This window comes from Arachis hypogaea, chromosome 16 (assembly GCF_003086295.3).
Source record: "Arachis hypogaea cultivar Tifrunner chromosome 16, arahy.Tifrunner.gnm2.J5K5, whole genome shotgun sequence".
NCBI lineage: Eukaryota > Viridiplantae > Streptophyta > Magnoliopsida > Fabales > Fabaceae > Arachis > Arachis hypogaea.
The window spans coordinates 63,741,356-63,761,873 of record NC_092051.1 but is presented as its reverse complement, the minus strand read 5'-3'; the positions used below and the strand labels follow the sequence as shown (position 1 = coordinate 63,761,873).

The 20,518-nt window shown below is 38.9% G+C and overlaps 2 non-coding genes across 2 annotated transcripts; both read right to left on the bottom strand.

The window, feature by feature from the left end:
- Positions 1-10,425: 10,425 nt before the first annotated feature.
- Positions 10,426-10,533, bottom strand: LOC112760937 (small nucleolar RNA R71). The gene has a single exon (XR_003181349.1). It is a non-coding gene; the product is annotated as a small nucleolar RNA R71 (small nucleolar RNA).
- Positions 10,534-19,833: 9,300 nt separating this feature from the next.
- Positions 19,834-19,941, bottom strand: LOC112760936 (small nucleolar RNA R71). The gene has a single exon (XR_003181348.1). It is a non-coding gene; the product is annotated as a small nucleolar RNA R71 (small nucleolar RNA).
- Between the last annotated feature and the right edge of the window lie 577 nt (positions 19,942-20,518).

Genomic DNA, 20,518 nt, shown 5'->3' with positions numbered 1-20,518 from the left:
AATTTACATTCTGCTCTTTAATTCATGCAATTTAAGATTCAGCCATTTAATTTTCTTGTCATTTACTTTTCCCGCCAATTTTACATTCCGCAATTCTCATCTCAATTCTTGATTCCGCTCAACTAGAACACACTTCTAATCCGAATTGCTCAATCAACCAATCCTTGTGGGATTCGACCTCACTCTATTGTGAGTTTTTACTTGACGACGATAACCGGTGCACTTGCCGGAAGGAATTTTGCCGATCGTGCAATTTCCTAAATCGTAGCATAACTAGTTTATGCGCACCAAAGGGCACTATTCATACCCTGGGTCGAGCTATCTGACACGGGATGTTTAGCGACATGGCGACCGACCTCTTCAGGACCGATCACCCGATCTCTTCTTAAAGAGATCGGCCAAATCAACAGGAAAGCCCAATAAAGGGCCCAAATAGAGGAACACGACCCAAATCCAAAGGCAATCCAAGCCTATAGAGATAAAGGAGGTTCCCATGAAGATAAGCTGACTTCACCCAAAATAAGATAAGATAAGATAAGATAACTAACTTATCTTATCAGAAAGGTCAGCCCACACTACTATAAATACACTGGAGCACCCAGGTATAACTCATACTCTGATTCTACAATAAACCTGCTTAATACCCGTGCTAACTTAAGCATCAGAGTCTCTTGCAGGTACCCCCCTTCCGGTGACCAAGGATCAGAAGTGCAGCCAGTCCAACAAGTCGGACACAACAGCTCCGGCCGCTACCAGCCAGCCAGACACGTCATCTCCGACCAGTACAGAAGATCTCATCCGAGATTGACCTACAGTTTCAGGTAACCCTCGGAACAGGATCCCTCCATCACTGATGAGTTCTCGGGGGACTCCGAACCGGCTAAAGATGTTTTTTTTGAGGAAGTTCATGACTACCTTGTTGTCATTCGTTGGGGTTGCAATAGCCTCTACCCACTTGGAAACGTAATCCACTGCTACCAAGATGTACTTGTTTGTACATGAGGTTGGGAATGGTCCCATGAAATCGATTCCCCACACATCAAACAGTTCTAGTTCTAAGATGAAATTCTGTGGCATCTCATTTCTTTTGGGTAAGTTTCCAGCTCTTTGACATTCATTGCAGTTCTTTACTAGTTCTTTGGCATCCTTGAAAAGGGTGGGCTAAAAGAATCCACTTTGTAACACCTTGGCTGCAGTTTTATCCCCTCCAAAATGGCCTCCATAGCACGAGCCGTGGCAGTTCCACAAGACTTCTCGTCCCTCTTCTTCCGAAACACATCTTCTCAGGATTCCATCTGAAACCCTTCTTGAAGAGATATGGTTCATCCCAAACAAAATACTTTGCGTCATTGATGAGCTTTCTCTTTTGATGTTTATTGATCTCTGGAGGTAAAGCCCCAGTTGCCTTGAAATTGGCAATGTTTGCAAACCAGGGTGCTTTGTGAACCGTCATTAACTGCTCATCTGGGAAACATTCATTTACACTTGTATCATGTGTTCCACCTTTGTCATGAGGGATCCTGGATAGGTGATCGGCTACCTTGTTCTCCACTCCTTTCTTGTCTCTAATCTCAATATTGAATTCCTGCAACATTAAGATCCAGCTTATCAGTCTTGGTTTTGACTCCTGCTTGGTAAACAAGTATTTAAGTGCTGTGTGGTCTGGGAAAACAATCACTTTGGCACCAATGAGGTATAATCTAAACTTGTCAAATGCAAAAACTATTGCCAGCAACTCCTTTTCAGTGGTGGTGTAATTTCTTTGAGTGTCATTGATGCGGGCAGAAATTTGGCGAATTAAGAATTGTTAAAATATATACGTTGCAAGTATAGTTCTTAATTCGCCAGAAATCTGCCTATCAATTTAGAAAGATGTCACAGAAAATTAAAATTAAAATACTGGGAGTATGAATCCCAGGTCGTCTCCCAACGAGTTGCAGAAAAGTGTGCTATTTTATTTATCAGAGATTTTCAAAAAGGGTTGAATTGAGCAAATAGGAAATTAAATTGGGAATTTGAATAATGTAAATAAAAGCCTTGACTGGGAATTGATTAGTTGGAATCCCTATTATTGTTGGAATGCTCTCAGGATTAATTGACAATTGAGGGTTGTCCTGTTTAGTTATCTTTCACTAGGTAAAGGAAAGTCAAACAAGTTGGAATGCTACGTCCGTTCACAAGTTGCAATCCACTTAATTAAAAGGGATTGGTGTTAGTGATTAGGAGGCAATCTAACCACAAACCCAATTAAAATTTTTCTTTCAAGCCTCCCAACTCAAGGGTTCCTTTCAATCAATTCCCCATCAAGTTAGGGAACTACTCGCTCATTGTGAATGTAAAATTCATAGCATATAAAAAGGAATTAAAGGAAAACATTGTAAATAAAAATTGAAATAGTCAATTAAAAATAAAGGTGATCCTTGTATTAAATAATCCTAAAAATATTCCAATGGTAAAATTAACCAAGCAAAGAACATGGAAGAGTGAAGCCAAGTAAAGAAAATGAACTAGAATGATGAAGTCTTGATGAGGTAATAACTCTTCTTAGTGTTTCAATGCCAAAAAAATAAGAGAAAATTAAATCGTAAGAACTATGAATGTGTAGAGAGAAAACCTAGGGGATGAGTAAAACTAGATCTAAAAACTAAAAACTGTGTAGAATGAATGTTGTGTCTGGTTTCTGTATGTTCTTTGGCTCTAGTCTGCTGTTCTGGGCCGAAAATTGGGTCAAAATAGGGTCCAAAATCGCCCCAGCGATTCTGCAAATTATGCAAATCGCGCATGCCACGCGATCGCGTCGCTCATGCGGACACGTCATTCACGTTTCGCTTCACCACGCGGGCGCGTCGTCCACGCCTCCGCGTCGCTCGTGCTTTTCCATTTCGCGCGGTCGCGTCATCCATGCGGCCGCATCACTACGATTTGATCTTCTCTCCACGGTCGCGTCGTCCATGCGGCCGCGTCGCTTCTCGCTGGTCATCTCCTCAATTTCTTGTGTTCCTTCCATTTTTGCTAGCTTCCTTTCCAATCTCCAACTCATTCTTGCTCTATAAAGCCTGAAACACTTAACACACAGATCACGGCATCGAATGGAATAAAGGAGAAGTAAAATGTATAATTAAAAGTCTCTAGGAAGCAATTTTCACTCATGTAATAATTTCAGGAAGGAAATATAAATGCATGCTATTTAAATGAATGAGTGGGTCAGGATCATGATAAAACCATACAATTAAACACAATATAAACCATAAAATAGTGGTTTATCAACCTCCCCACACTTAAACATTAGCATTTCCTCATGCTCAATTAAAGGGGATAAAATAAACAAGTATGAACATGTAGAAATTCATGCAATGCAATGCAATCCTATATATATGAATGCAACTATATGATTCTTGCCCACTTGATTGAAAGTAAATAAGCTCTTCAAAATAATTACAGTAAGACAGACAAAGGTGCAAGAGGATAGCTCATGAAAGCAGGGAACATGGAAATTCAAGCATTGAACCCTCACTGATGATGTATGTACGCTCTGATCTCTCTAGTGTATAGGGTAATCACTCTTTCCTTCTCTAATCATGTTCTCTAACTTTTGTTCTTCTCCTAACCAATCAACAACAGTTAACATACCAATGCAAACATCATGAGGTCTTTCCAGGGTTGTAATGGGGCCAAGGTAGAGGTAGGGGTATATATATGGTTAAGTGAGCTTATAAATTGAATCTTTTAATTAACCCAAGCTTTAATCTAACCTATATATATTTAGTGTAACCTTAGAATTCATACCTAGCTACCCAAAATTCCCTTTTGCATTCCATACTCATGTATCAACTTTTTATTTTAATTTTTTTTTCATATGTGCATTGATCTTTGAATTCTTAATTCAGCATTGGGGTGATTTTGTCCCCTCATTTATTTATTAATTTTTTTTAGATAGACATAAAAATAAACATAGCTTATCAATACACATAGATTTTTAATTCTTATAGTTTTACATGAGTAGGTATCCAAATTTCCATTGTATTATCATGACACATTCCCTTAATAACTTTTGTTCCCACAATTTCCCATATTTAACTAGCACACACAATTCTATCTTAAGCTAACCAAAGATTCAATTTGGGATATACAATTATTTTTCCACTTAAGGCTAGTAATGTGGTGAAATATAGAACAAACAGGATTTAAAGGCTCAAAGTGGTTAACAAAGGTAATTGAAAAGGGTAGGCTTAATTTGGATAAGTGAGTTTAAACAAAAGATGGCCTCAATCATATGCAAGCATACGAATATAATAAATATTGGACATATAGGATGAAACAAAATATAGATTACAATCATAGAGAAGTAAACACACAAGAATAAAATGTTTATGGTTAAATAATGTAATCATACATAAAGGCTCAAATCTTCACAGGTTGTGTGTTTTTTAGCTCAAAAATCATGTTCCAAATACAACTTCATGCAGATTTATCATAAAAAAATTTTTAAAAAATTAGTGAAATTTTGTTCCAAAGATAGAGTCTTAGAAGAAACTTATTGTCTTTTCAATCAAGTTGAGCATGCATGCAACTAACCTATTACTATGCAATTTATCCTATTCTATAAAAGAAAGAAAATTTAACTAAAATATCCTAATTTATTGGTGCTAGGGAAGAGAAATTACCTCCAGAAGTCATGTACTGACCGACCTCCCCACACTTAAGGCTTTGCACCATCCTCGGTGCCATCTGTCAAGAACAGGGGTGGGCTGATTGCAGTATCTCCACAGTTGGGACCATCAAGGCTCCCTGTGCTGGTAAAAGAAGTGGAGTCCGGGGTGTCTAAGTCCTTGAAGTGTCCCTTGAGTAGCTCCTTGAGGTGTTTGAATCGGCGCTCATTACGGCGCTCTCTTAACTTCGCTTTCTGTTCTTGCCGATCTAATCTTTTGATTATCTGCTGGAGCAGTTCATCTATTGTAGGTGCTTGTGGTGTTGAGGAAAGGATATCGGCAACCGGTGCAGTAGGAAGGCTTGTAGTGGCTGCTGGAAGTCTAAGGTACTTCCCATTGGGGACATACTGATCATCCCGTGGAAGCATGGCTTTGGTGTCTCCAGCTCTGTAGGAAACTCCGGCTGCTGAGACAAGATCTGAGACCAAGGCGGGAAAAGGTAAGTTGCCCGCAATTTGTACGTGTCCCATGGCATTCCGGATATGTCTTGGTAGATTCAGAGGCTGGTCTGTAAGGATGCACCATAGTAGAACGGCCATGTCCGCAGTGAAGGAGGACTCGTCAGTGCTCGGAAAGACGTAATGGGACAGGATCTGTGCCCATATGTGAGCCTCCAAGGTAAGTGCTGAAGCCGATATTCCCTTAGGGCGGGTACGATGGTATCTGTAGATCCAACGGCTGCCAGGTAGTGAGATAACTCTGAGAACAGCTTCCCAGTCAAATTGGTACATCTGGCGCTTGAGTGCGGCTTCTTGAAAGGTGTCCAATCCTTCTGGAATAGGGGAAAGATCAAAAGCTTTTTGAATGGCCTCTTCTGTAATGGGTACTTGCTTCTGACGAACAAAGACAGACTGCAGGGTAGGCAGGTAGAAGTTAGAGTAGAACTCGACTACCGAAGAAAGATTGGCCTGCCTTGGTTGTCTCTGTAGGAAACCCCATTATCTTCGTTCAATTTGGGGCTCAAAAAAAGTAGCAATATTGGGCGGGAGGATAAGAAGGTGTTCGTTGTTGTAACTCCTTTCTGCTAGAATAGGGAACATCTGCTCACAGTAGCGCTTTGGAAATCGCACAGTGTCCTTTGCTGGAAAGGCTTTCTCCTTTTCATCAACCTTGATGATCCTCTTAACTCTTTTTGTTGAGGGCTTGACTGCAGTTGAAGAAGGCTCTACCACTAGTGCTCTTTTAGTTCCTCTCCTTGCTGGGGGTTTGGGAGTAGCTTTCTCTTTTCCTTTCTTGGTGGCCATCCTAAAAGGGGAAGAGAAAGTAAATTGAATTCAAAGAGATATATAGCAATGAAGAGAATGGAAAAGGTGGTGATGGATGCACATTAGGAGGTAACTGATGAGCGGATAATTTATACGCTTTTTGGCATTGTTTTTAGTAGGATCTAGTTACTTTTAGGGTTGTTTTCATTAGTTTTTATGTTAAATTCACATTTCTGGACTTTACTATGAGTTTGTGTGTTTTTCTGTGATTTCAGGTATTTTTTGGCTGAAATTGAGGGACTTGAGCAGAAATCAGATTCAGAGGTTGAAGAAGGACTGCTAATGCTATTGGATTCTGACCTCTCTGCACTCAAAGTGAATTTTCTGGAGCTACAGAACTCGAAATGGTGCGCTTCCAATTGTGTTGGAAAGTAGACATCCAGGGCTTTCCAGAAATATATAATAGTCCATACTTTGGCCAAGAATAGACGACGTAAACTGGCGTTCAACGCCAGCCTTCTGCCCAAATCTGGCGTCCAGCGCCAGAAAAGGATCCAAAACCAGAGTTGAACGCCCAAACTGGCACAGAAACTGGCGTTCAACTCCACAAATGGCCTCTGCACGTGCTACACTTAAGCTCAGCCCAAACACACACCAAGTGGGCCCCGGAAGTGGATTTATGCATCAATTACTTACTCATGTAAACCCTAGTGACTAGTTTATTATAAATAGGACCTTTTACTATTGTATTAGGCATCTTTGGTCTCAATTTTAATCCATTGTTCATCTTAGGAGACTATTGATCACGTTTTAGGGGGCTGGCCATCTCGGCCATGCCTGAACCTTCACTTATGTATTTTCATACGGTAGAGTTTCTACACTCCATAGATTAAGGTGTGGAGCTCTGCTGTTCCTCAAAGATTACTGCAAAGTACTACTGTTTTCTATTCAACTCATCTTATTTCGCTTCTAAGATATCCATTCGCACCCAAGAACGTGATGAAGATGATGATTATGTGTGACGCTCATCACCATTCTCCCCTATGAACACGTGCCTGACAAACACTTCCGTTCTACATGAAATAAGCTAGAATGAATATCTCTTAGATCTCCTAACCGGAATCTTCGTGGCGTAAGCTAGAATGATGGCGGCATTTAAGAGAATCCGGAAGGTCTAAACCTTGTCTGTGGTATTCTGAGTAGGATTCAATGATTGAATGACTGTGACGAGCTCCTAACTCGCGATTGTAGGGCGTTAGTGACAGACGCAAAAGGATAGTAAATTCTATTCCAGCATGATCGAGAACCGACAGATGAATAGCCGTGCCGTGACAGGGTGCGTGAGCATATTATTCACTGAGAGGATAAGATGAAGCCATTGGCAAGGGTGATGCCTCCAGACGATTAGCCGTGCCGTGACAGGGCATTGGATCATTTTCCCGAGAGATGACCGAAAGTAGCCATTGACAGTGGTGATGTATCACATAAAGCCAGCCATGGAAAGGAGTAAGACTGATTGGATGAAGATAGCAGGAAAGCAGAGGTTCAGAGGAACGAAAAGCATCTCCATTCGCTTATCTGAAATTCCTACCAATGATTTACATAAGTACCTCTATCCCTATTCTATTATTTATTATTCGAAAACTCCATAATTATTTTATATCCGCCTGACTGAGGTTTACAAGGTGACCATAGCTTGCTTCATACCAACAATCTCCGTGGGATTCGACCCTTACTCACGTAAGGTATTACTTGGACGACCCAGTGCACTTGCTGGTTAGTTGTATCGAAGTTGTGAACCATGGGATTGGCACCATGTTCTTGGCGCCAGTGCCAGGGAAAGGAAGAGCCATGAATTTTCCATAATCAAAGTGTAATCACGATTGCGCGTACCAAGTTGCTCACGTTGCCAGGGATTGTTTGAGCCTGGACATCACAATTTCGTGCACCAAGTTTTTGGCGCCGTTGCCGGGGATTGTTTGAGTTTTCGGCAAGCTTTTGGTCCGGTAACATCAGTGCCAAGTTTGATCCGGCATCAGCACCAAGTTTTTGGCGCCGTTGCCGGGGATTGTTCGAGTTTGGACAACTGACGGTTCATCTTGTTGCTCAGATTAGGTAATTTTCTTTTTATTTTATTTTCAAAAATTTTTTAAAATTCTTTCAAAAATTTTTCATCTGTTTTCGAAAAATATAAAAATGTTTTCAAAATTTTGATTCAAAATTTTTAAGAATGAATTCTAGTGTTTCAGGATGATTTGTTGAATCCTGGCTGGCTGTACCCCATGTCTAATCTTTTGGACTGGGGTTTCAACTTACCATCACAAATGAAGAGATTTTCACACACTTAGTTGCTATATACATGAAAAGTATCCATATCTGCTGAAGCTTGGCTGGCCATTGGCCATGTCTAGTGTTTTGGACCGGAGCTTTCATTGAAAGCTTGGCTGGGTAGTGAGCCATGTCTAATTCCTGGACTGAAGCTTTAGACTAACATGGCAAGATTCCTGGAATTCATATTAAAAATTTTGGAATCCTTATTTTTTCTTTTTCATATAATTTTCAAAAAAAAATCCAAAAAAATTAGAAAATCATAAAAATTAAAAATATTTTTCTGTTTCTTGTTTGAGTCTTGAGTCATATCATAAGTTTGGTGTCACTTGCATATGCATCTTGCATTTTTTCGAAAATATCATGCATTCATAGTGTTCTTCATGATCTTCAAGTTGTTCTTGGTAAGTCTTCTTGTTTGATCTTGATGATTTTTTGTTTTGTGTCTTTTCATGTTTATCATATGCATTCTTGAATTCTTAGTGCGTAAGCATTAAAGAATTCTAAGTTTGGTGTCCTGCATGTTTTCTTTGCATTAAAAATTTTTCAAAATTGTGTCTATGATGTTCATCTTGACATTCATAGTGTTCTTGGTGTTCATCTTGACATTCATAGCATTCTTGCATGCATTCATTGTTTTGATCTAAAAATTTCTTGCATTGCATAATTTTCATGTTTTTCATAAAAATTTCAAAAATAAAAAAAAATATCTTTCCCTTTTTCTCTCATCAAATTCGAAAATGTGAGTTGACTTTTTCAAAAATTTTTAAAAATCAAGTTGTTTCTTATGAGTCAAATCAAATTTTCAATTTGAAAATCTTATCTTTTTCAAAATCTTTTTCAAAAATCAAATCTTTTTCAAAATTCTTAGTTATTTTCGAAAATTCCAAAAATATTTTTCAAAAATCTTTTTCTTATTTTTTATACCAAATTTTCGAAAATAACATAATCAATTAATGTTTTGATTCAAAAATTTGAAGTTTGATACTTGCTTGTTAAGAAAGATTCAAACTTTGAGAATCATATCTTGTGATTTCTTGTGAATCAAGTCATTAATTGAGATTTTTAAGATCAAATCTTTTTTCAAAACTAATTTCTATCATATCTTTTCAAAAATATCTTCTCATCTTATCTTTTTCAAAAAAATATCTTTTCAAAATATCTTTCCTAACCTCCTAACTACCTTTTCAAAATTGGTTTTCAAAATTTGTTTCAACTAACTAACTAACTTTTTGTTTGTTTCTTAACTTTTTCAAAACCACCTAACTAATTCTCCCTTTCTAATTTTCGAAAATACCTCTCTCTTTTTCAAAAATTCCTTTTTAATTAACTAATTATTTTTATTTTTTATTTGTGATTTCAAAAATTTTCGAAAATTACTAACATTTTTCAAAAACCATTTTCGAAAATCACTAACTCTTTTTCAAAATAATTTTCGAAAATTATCCCTCCCCCATCTCATTCTATTTATTCATTCATATCCTAACATCTCATCTCACCTCTCTTCCATCCTCACAGTTGTGTTTCTTCCATTATATTACATTCTTTGTCTCCCCCTCTTCTTTCACTCACACAGGAATCCCTATACTGTGGTATAAAGGATCTCCATTATTATTATTATTATTCTGTGCCTTCTTCTTTGTCATATGAGCAGGAGCAAGGATAAGAACATTCTTGTGGAAGCAGATCCAGAACCTGAAAGGACTCTAAAGAGAAAATTAAGAGAAGCTAAAATACAACAATCCAGAGATAACCTTTCAGAAATTTTCGAACAGGAAGAGGAGATGACAGCCAAAAATAATAATAATAATGTAAGGAAGATGCTTGGTGACTTTACTGCACCTAATTCCAATTTACATGGAAGAAGCATCTCCATTCCTGCCATTGGAGCAAACAACTTTGAGCTGAAACCTCAATTAGTTTCTCTGATGCAGCAGAACTGCAAGTTTCATGGACTTCCATCTGAAGATCCTTTTCAGTTCTTAACTGAATTCTTGCAGATATGTGATACTGTTAAGACTAATGGAGTAGATCCTGAAGTCTACAGGCTCATGCTTTTCCCTTTTGCTGTAAGAGACAGAGCTAGATTATGGTTGGATTCTCAACCCAAAGACAGCCTGAACTCTTGGGATAAGCTGGACACGGCTTTCTTAGCCAAGTACTTTCCTCCTCAAAAGCTGAGCAAGCTTAGAGCTGATGTTCAAACCTTCAGACAGAAAGAAGGTGAATCCCTCTATGAAGCTTGGGAAAGATACAAACAGTTGACCAAAAAGTGTCCTTCTGACATGCTTTCAGAATGGACCATCCTAGATATATTCTATGATGGTTTATCTGAGCTATCAAAGATGTCACTGGACACTTCTGCAGGTGGATCCATTCACCTAAAGAAAACACCTGCAGAAGCTCAAGAACTCATTGACATGGTTGCTAATAACCAGTTCATGTACACTTCTGAAAGGAATCCTGTGAACAATGGGACGCCTATAAAGAAGGGAGTTCTTGAAGTTGATACTCTGAATGCCATATTGGCTCAGAATAAAATATTGACTCAGCAAGTCAATATGATCTCTCAGAGTCTGCATGGAATGCAAGCTGCATCCAACAGTACTCAAGAGGCTTTTTATGAAGAAGAAGCTTATGATCCTGAGAACCCTGCAATAGCAGAGGTGAATTACTTAGGTGAACCTTATGGAAACACCTATAACTCATCATGGAGAAATCATCCAAATTTCTCATGGAAGGATCAAAAGCCTCAACAAGGCTTTAATAATGGTGGAAGAAACAGGTTTAGCAATAGCAAGCCTTTTCCATCATCCACTCAGCAACAGACAGAGAACTCTGAACAAAATGCTTCTAATTTAGCAAATCTAGTCTCTGATCTATCCAAGGCCACTGTAAGCTTCATGAATGAAACAAGGTCTTCCATTAGAAATTTGGAAGCACAAGTGGGCCAGCTGAGTAAAAGGATCACTGAAATCCCTCCCAGTACTCTCCCAAGCAATACAGAAGAGAATCCAAAAGGAGAGTGCAAGGCCATTAACATAAGCAAAATGGCCGAACCCAATGAGGGAGAGGAGGACGTGAATCCCAAGGAGGAAGACCTCCTGGGACGACCAGTGATCAATAAGGAGCTTCCCTCTGAGGAACCAAAGGACTCTGAGGCTCATCTAGAGACCATAGAGATTCCATTGAACCTCCTTATACCCTTCATGAGCTCTGATGAGTATTCCTCTTCTAAAGAGAATGAGGATGTTACTGAAGAGCAAACTGCCAAGTTTCTTGATGCAATCATGAAGCTGAATGCCAAATTATTTGGCATTGATACTTGGGAAGTTGAACCTCCCTTGTTCATCAATGAACTAAGTGATCTGGATCAACTGACATTGCCTCAGAAGAGACAGGATCCTGGAAAGTTCATAATACCCTGTACCATAGGCACCATGATCTTTAAGGCCCTGTGTGACCTTGGTTCAGGGATAAACCTCATGCCCCTCTCTGTAATAGAGAAATTGGGAATCTATGGGGTGCAAGCTGCTAGAATCTTATTAGAGATGGCAGACAACTCAAGAAAACAGGCTTATGGACAAGTAGAGGATGTGCTAGTAAAGGTTGAGGGCCTTTACATCCCTACTGATTTCATAGTCCTGGATACTGGAAAGGAAGAGGATGAATCCATCATCCTAGGAAGACCTTTCCTGGCCACAGCAAGAGCTGTGATTGATGTTGACAGAGGTGAAATAGTCCTTCAATGGAATGAGGACTCCCTTGTCTTTAAAACTCAAGGATCTCCCTCTACAACCATGGAGAGGAAGCAGAAAAAGCTTCTCTCAAAGCAGAGTCAACCAGAGCCCCCACAGTCAAACTCTAAGTTTGGTGTTGGGAGGCCACAACCAAACTCTAAGTTTGGTGTTGAACTCCCATATCCAAACTCTAAGTTTGGTGTTGGAGAGTCTCAACAAAGCTCTGCACATCTGTGAGGCTCCATGAGAGCCCACTGTCAAAGCTATTGACATTAAAGAAGCGCTTGTTGGGAGGCAACCCAATTTTTATTTATTTTTCTTTCTTCTCAGTTATATGTCTTTGTAGGTTCATGATCATGTGGAGTCACAAAATAAATATAAAAATTGAAAACGGAATCAAAAACAGCAGAAGAAAAATCACACCTTGGAGGAGCATCTGTCTGGCGTTCAGCGCCAGAACAGAGCATGGTTCTGGCGCTGAACGCCCAAAATGGGCAGCTTCTGGGCGCTGAACGCCAGAACAGGCATGGTTCTGGCGTTCAACGCCAGAAATGGCACACAAATGGGCGTTGAACGCCCAAAATGGCCACCAACCTGGCGCTGAACGCCCAGAGTTGGGTACAAAGGCATTTTTACATGCTTAATGGGTGCAGGGATGTAATTCCTTGAACACCTCAGGATCTGTGGACCCCACAGGATCCACTCAGGATCTGTGGACCCCACAGGATCCCCACCTACCCCCACTCACTTCTTCTCACCACTCTCTTTCACACAACCCCATAAACACTCTTCCCTGAAAACCCTTCACCAATCACCTCAAACTCTCTTCCCCATCACCTCTTCACCACTCACATCCATCCACTCTTCCCCATAAACCTACCTCATAAACTCCACCTACCTTCAAAATTCAAAACCAATTTCCCACCCAAACCCACCCATATGGCCGAACCTTAACCCCCCCTCCCTTCCCTATATAAAGACCTCCATTCTTCATCAAATTCACACAACACACCCCTCTACACTCCTCTTGGCCGAAACCACATCTCCCTCTCCCTCTCCTCCATTTCTTCTTCTTCTTCATCTATTCTTTTGTTTATTGCTCGAGGGCGAGCAATATTCTAAGTTTGGTGTGGTAAAAGCATAGCTTTTTTGTTTTTCCATTACCATTGATGGCACCCAAGACCGGAGAATCCTCTAGAAGAGGGAAAGGGAAGACAAAAGCTTCCACATCCGAGTCATGGGAGATGGAAAGATTCATCTCCAAAGCCCATCAAGACCACTTCTATGATGTTGTGGCCAAGAAGAAGGTGATCCCTGAGGTCCCTTTTAAATTCAAAAGAAATGAGTATCCGGAGATCCGACATGAAATTCAAAGAAGAGGTTGGGAAGTTCTAACAAACCCCATCCAACAAGTCGGCATCCTAATGGTTCAAGAGTTCTATGCCAATGCATGGATCACCAAGAACCATGATCAAAGTAAGAACCCGGATCCAAAGAACTATGTTACAATGGTTCGGGGGAAATACTTAGATTTTAGTTCAGAAAATGTGAGGTTGGCGTTCAACTTGCCATACATGGAAGAGAACGCACGCCCCTACACAAGGAGAGTCAACTTTGATCAAAGGTTGGACCAAGTCCTTATGGACATATGTGTAGAAGGAGCTCAATGGAAGATTGACTCCAAAGGCAAGCCGGTTCAACTAAGAAGATTGGACCTCAAGCCTGTAGCTAGAGGATGGTTGGAGTTTATTCAATGCTCAATCATTCCCACTAGCAACCGGTCTGAAGTTACCATAGACTGGGCCATCATGATCCATAGTATCATGATTGGAGAAGAGGTGGAAGTTCATGAGATTATACCTCAAGAACTCTACAAGGTGGCCGACAAGTCCTCCACCATGGCAAGGTTAGCCTTTCCTCACCTCATTTGCCACCTATGCAATTCGGCTGGGATTGACATAGAGGGAGATATCCTCATCAAAGAGGACAAGCCCATCACTAAGAAAAAGATGGAGCAAGCAAGAGAGCCCAGTCATGGAGCTCAAGAGGCGCAAGAAGCTCATTTCCATGAGATCCCGGAGATGCCTCAAATGCACTTTCCTCCACAAAATTATTGGGAACAAATCAACACCTCCCTAGGAGAATTGAGTTCCAATATGGGACAACTAAGGGTGGAACATCAAGAGCACTCCATCATGCTTCATGAAATAAGAGAAGATCAAAAAGCAATGAGGGAGGAACAACAAAGACAAGGAAGAGACATAGAAGAGCTCAAGGACATCATTGGTTCCTCAAGAAGGAAACGCCACCATCACTAAGGTGGATTCATTCCTTGTTTTTCTTTCTTTTGTTTTTCGTTTTCTCTGTTATGTGCCTATCTATGTTTGTGTCTTCACTACATGATCATTAGTAGTTAGTAACTTTGTCTTAAAGATATGAATGTCCTATGAATCCATCACCTCTCTTAAATGAAAAATGTTTTAATTCAAAAGAACAAGAAGTACATGAGTTTCGAATTTATCCTTGAACTTAGCTTAATTATATTAATGTGGTGACAATGCTTCTTGTTTTCTGAATGTAGGCTTGAACAGTGCATATGTCTTTTGAAGTTGTTGTTTAAGAATGTTAAATATGTTGGCTCTTGAAAGAATGATGACTAGGAGACATGTTATTTGATAATCTGAAAAATCATAAAAATGATTCTTGAAGCAAGAAAAAGCAGCAAAGAACAAAGCTTGTAGAAAAAAAAATAGGCGCAAAAAAAAATAGAAAAAAAAATATAGAAAGAAAAAAAGCAAGCAGAAAAAGCCAAAAGCTCTTAAAACCAAGAGGCAAGAGCAAAAAGCCAATAACTCTTAAAACCAAAAGGCAAGGGAAAATAAAAAGGATCCCAAGGCTTTGAGCATCAGTGGATAGGAGGGCCTAAAGGAATAAAATCCTGGTCTAAGCGGCTAAACCAAGCTCTCCCTATCCATGTGCTTGCTTTAGGTGTCAAGTGAAAACTTGAGACTGAGCGGTTAAAGTCAAGGTCCAAAGCAAAAGAAGAGTGTGCTTAAGAACCCTGGACACCTCTAATTGGGGACTTTAGCAAAGCTGAGTCACAATCTGAAAAGGTTCACCCAATTATGTGTCTGTGGCATTTATGTATCCGGTGGTAATACTGGAAAACAAAGTGCTTAGGGCCACGGCCAAGACTCATAAAGAAGCTGTGTTCAAGAATCATCATACTGAACTAGGAGAGTCAATAACACTATTCGAAATCTGAAGTTCCTATAGATGCCAATCATTCTGAACCTCAATGGATAAAGTGAGATGCCAAAACTATTCAAGAGGCAAAAAGCTATAAGTCCCGCTCATATGATTGCATCTATGTTTCATTGATAGTTTGGAATTTATAGTATATTCTCTTCTTTTTATCCTATTTGAATTTCAGTTACTTGGGGACAAGCAACAATTTAAGTTTGGTGTTGTGATGAGCGGATAATTTATACGCTTTTTGGCATTGTTTTTAGTGTGTTTTTAGTAGGATCTAGTTACTTTTAGGGATGTTTTCATTAGTTTTTATGTTAAATTCACATTTCTGGACTTTACTATGAGTTTGTGTATTTTTCTGTGATTTCAGGTATTTTCTGGCTGAAATTGAGGGACTTGAGCAGAAATCAGATTCAGAGGTTGAAGAAGGACTGCTGATGCTGTTGGATTCTGACCTCCCTGAACTCAAAGTGAATTTTCTGGAGCTACAGAACTCGAAATGGCGCGCTTCCAATTGCGTTGGAAAGTAGACATCCAGGGCTTTCCAGCAATATATAATAGTCCATACTTTAGCCAAGAATAGACGATGTAAACTGGCGTTCAACGCCAGCCTTCTGCCCAAATCTGGCGTCCAGCGCCAGAAAAGGATCCAAAACCAGAGTTGAACGCCCAAACTGGCACAGAAACTGGCATTCAACTCCACAAATGGCCTCTGCACGTGCTACACTTAAGCTCAGCCCAAACACACACTAAGTGGGCCCCGGAAGTGGATTTATGCATCAATTACTTACTCATGTAAACCCTAGTGACTAGTTTATTATAAATAGGACCTTTTACTATTGTATTAGGCATCTTTGGTCTCAGTTTTAATCCATTGTTCATCTTAGGAGACTATTGATCATGTTTTAGGGGGCTGGCCATCTCGGCCATGCCTGAACCTTCACTTATGTATTTTCATACAGTAGAGTTTCTACACTCCATAGATTAAGGTGTGGAGCTCTGCTGTTCCTCAAAGATTACTGCAAAGTACTACTGTTTTCTATTCAACTCATCTTATTTTGCTTCTAAGATATCCATTCGCACCCAAGAACGTGATGAAGATGATGATTATGTATGACGCTCATCACCATTCTCCCCTATGAACACGTGCCTGACAAACACTTCCGTTCTACATGAAATAAGCTAGAATGAATATCTCTTAGATCTCCTAACCCGAATCTTCGTGGCGTAAGCTAGAATGATGGCGGCATTTAAGAGAATCCGGAAGGTCTAAACCTTGTCTGTGGTATTCTGAGTAGGATTCAATGATTGAATGACTGTGACGAGCTCCTAACTCGCGATTGTAGGGCGTTAGTGACAGACGCAAAAGGATAGTAAATTCTATTCCAGCATGATCGAGAACCGACAGATGAATAGCCGTGCCGTGACAGGGTGCGTGAGCATATTATTCACTGAGAGGATAAGATGAAGCCATTGGCAAGGGTGATGCCTCCAGACGATTAGCCGTGCCGTGACAGGGCATTGGATCATTTTCCCGAGAGATGACCGAAAGTAGCCATTGACAGTGGTGATGTATCACATAAAGCCAGCCATGGAAAGGAGTAAGACTGATTGGATGAAGATAGCAGGAAAGCAGAGGTTCAGAGGAACGAAAAGCATCTCCATTCGCTTATCTGAAATTCCTACCAATGATTTACATAAGTACCTCTATCCCTATTCTATTATTTATTATTCGAAAACTCCATAATTATTTTATATCCGCCTGACTGAGGTTTACAAGGTGACCATAGCTTGCTTCATACCAACAATCTCCGTGGGATTCGACCCTTACTCACGTAAGGTATTACTTGGACGACCCAGTGCACTTGCTGGTTAGTTGTATCGAAGTTGTGAACCATGGGATTGGCACCATGTTCTTGGCGCCAGTGCAGGGAAAGGAAGAGCCATGAATTTTCCATAATCAAAGTGTAATCACGATTGCGCGTACCAAGTTGCTCACGTTGCCAGGGATTGTTTGAGCCTGGACATCACAATTTCGTGCACCAAGTTTTTGGCGCCGTTGCCGGGGATTGTTTGAGTTTTCGGCAAGCTTTTGGTCCGGTAACATCAATGCCAAGTTTGATCCGGCATCAGCACCAAGTTTTTGGCGCCGTTGCCGGGGATTGTTCGAGTTTGGACAACTGACGGTTCATCTTGTTGCTCAGATTAGGTAATTTTCTTTTTATTTTATTTTCAAAAATTTTTTAAAATTCTTTCAAAATTTTTCATCTGTTTTCGAAAAATATAAAAATGTTTTCAAAATTTTGATTCAAATTTTTAAGAATGAATTCTAGTGTTTCAGGATGATTTGTTGAATCCTGGCTGGCTGTACCCATGTCTAATCTTTTGGACTGGGGTTTCAACTTACCATCACAAATGAAGAGATTTTCACACACTTAGTTGCTATATACATGAAAAGTATCCATATCTGCTGAAGCTTGGCTGGCCATTGGCCATGTCTAGTGTTTTGGACCGGAGCTTTCATTGAAAGCTTGGCTGGGTAGTGAGCCATGTCTAATTCCTGGACTGAAGCTTTAGACTAACATGGCAAGATTCCTGGAATTCATATTAAAAATTTTGGAATCCTTATTTTTTCTTTTTCATATAATTTTCAAAAAAAAATCCAAAAAAATTAGAAAATCATAAAAATTAAAAATATTTTTCTGTTTCTTGTTTGAGTCTTGAGTCATATCATAAGTTTGGTGTCACTTGCATATGCATCTTGCATTTTTTCGAAAATATCATGCATTCATAGTGTTCTTCATGATCTTCAAGTTGTTCTTGGTAAGTCTTCTTGTTTGATCTTGATGATTTTTTGTTTTGTGTCTTTTCATGTTTATCATATGCATTCTTGAATTCTTAGTGCGTAAGCATTAAAGAATTCTAAGTTTGGTGTCCTGCATGTTTTCTTTGCATTAAAAATTTTTCAAAATTGTGTCTATGATGTTCATCTTGACATTCATAGTGTTCTTGGTGTTCATCTTGACATTCATAGCATTCTTGCATGCATTCATTGTTTTGATCTAAAAATTTCTTGCATTGCATAATTTTCATGTTTTTCATAAAAATTTCAAAAATAAAAAAAATATCTTTCCCTTTTTCTCTCATCAAATTCGAAAATGTGAGTTGACTTTTTCAAAAATTTTTAAAAATCAAGTTGTTTCTTATGAGTCAAATCAAATTTTCAATTTGAAAATCTTATCTTTTTCAAAATCTTTTTCAAAAATCAAATCTTTTTCAAAATTCTTAGTTATTTTCGAAAATTCCAAAAATATTTTTCAAAAATCTTTTTCTTATTTTTTATACCAAATTTTCGAAAATAACATAATCAATTAATGTTTTGATTCAAAAATTTGAAGTTTGATACTTGCTTGTTAAGAAAGATTCAAACTTTGAGAATCATATCTTGTGATTTCTTGTGAATCAAGTCATTAATTGAGATTTTTAAGATCAAATCTTTTTTCAAAACTAATTTCTATCATATCTTTTCAAAAATATCTTCTCATCTTATCTTTTTCAAAAAATATCTTTTCAAAATATCTTTCCTAACCTCCTAACTACCTTTTCAAAATTGGTTTTCAAAATTTGTTTCAACTAACTAACTAACTTTTTGTTTGTTTCTTAACTTTTTCAAAACCACCTAACTAATTCTCCCTTTCTAATTTTCGAAAATACCTCTCTCTTTTTCAAAAATTCCTTTTTAATTAACTAATTATTTTTATTTTTTATTTGTGATTTCAAAAATTTTCGAAAATTACTAACATTTTTCAAAAACCATTTTCGAAAATCACTAACTCTTTTTCAAAATAATTTTCGAAAATTATCCCTCCCCCATCTCATTCTATTTATTCATTCATATCCTAACATCTCATCTCACCTCTCTTCCATCCTCACAGTTGTGTTTCTTCCATTATATTACATTCTTTGTCTCCCCCTCTTCTTCCACTCACACAGGAATCCTATACTGTGGTATAAAGGATCTCCATTATTATTATTATTATTCTGTGCCTTCTTCTTTGTCATATGAGCAGGAGCAAGGATAAGAACATTCTTGTGGAAGCAGATCCAGAACCTGAAAGGACTCTGAAGAGAAAATTAAGAGAAGCTAAAATACAACAATCCAGAGATAACCTTTCAGAAATTTTCGAACAGGAAGAGGAGATGACAGCCGAAAATAATAATAATAATGTAAGGAAGATGCTTGGTGACTTTACTGCACCTAATTCCAATTTACATGGAAGAAGCATCTCCATTCCTGCCATTGGAGCAAACAACTTTGAGCTGAAACCTCAATTAGTTTCTCTGATGCAGCAGAACTGCAAGTTTCATGGACTTCCATCTGAAGATCCTTTTCAGTTCTTAACTGAATTCTTGCAGATATGTGATACTGTTAAGACTAATGGAGTAGATCCTGAAGTCTACAGGCTCATGCTTTTCCCTTTTGCTATAAGAGACAGAGCTAGATTATGGTTGGATTCTCAACCCAAAGACAGCCTGAACTCTTGGGATAAGCTGGACACGGCTTTCTTAGCCAAGTACTTTCCTCCTCAAAAGCTGAGCAAGCTTAGAGCTGATGTTCAAACCTTCAGACAGAAAGAAGGTGAATCCCTCTATGAAGCTTGGGAAAGATACAAACAGTTGACCAAAAAGTGTCCTTCTGACATGCTTTCAGAATGGACCATCCTAGATATATTCTATGATGGTTTATCTGAGCTATCAAAGATGTCACTGGACACTTCTGCAGGTGGATCCATTCACCTAAAGAAAACACCTGCAGAAGCTCAAGAACTCATTGACATGGTTGCTAATAACCAGTTCATGTACACTTCTGAAAGGAATCCTGTGAACAATGGGACGCCTATAAAGAAGGGAGTTCTTGAAGTTGATACTCTGAATGCCATATTGGCTCAGAATAAAATATTGACTCAGCAAGTCAATATGATCTCTCAGAGTCTGCATGGAATGCAAGCTGCATCCAACAGTACTCAAGAGGCTTTTTATGAAGAAGAAGCTTATGATCCTGAGAACCCTGCAATAGCAGAGGTGAATTACTTAGGTGAACCTTATGGAAATACCTATAACTCATCATGGAGAAATCATCCAAATTTCTCATGGAAGGATCAAAAGCCTCAACAAGGCTTTAATAATGGTGGAAGAAACAGGTTTAGCAATAGCAAGCCTTTTCCATCATCCACTCAGCAACAGACAGAGAACTCTGAACAAAATGCTTCTAATTTAGCAAATC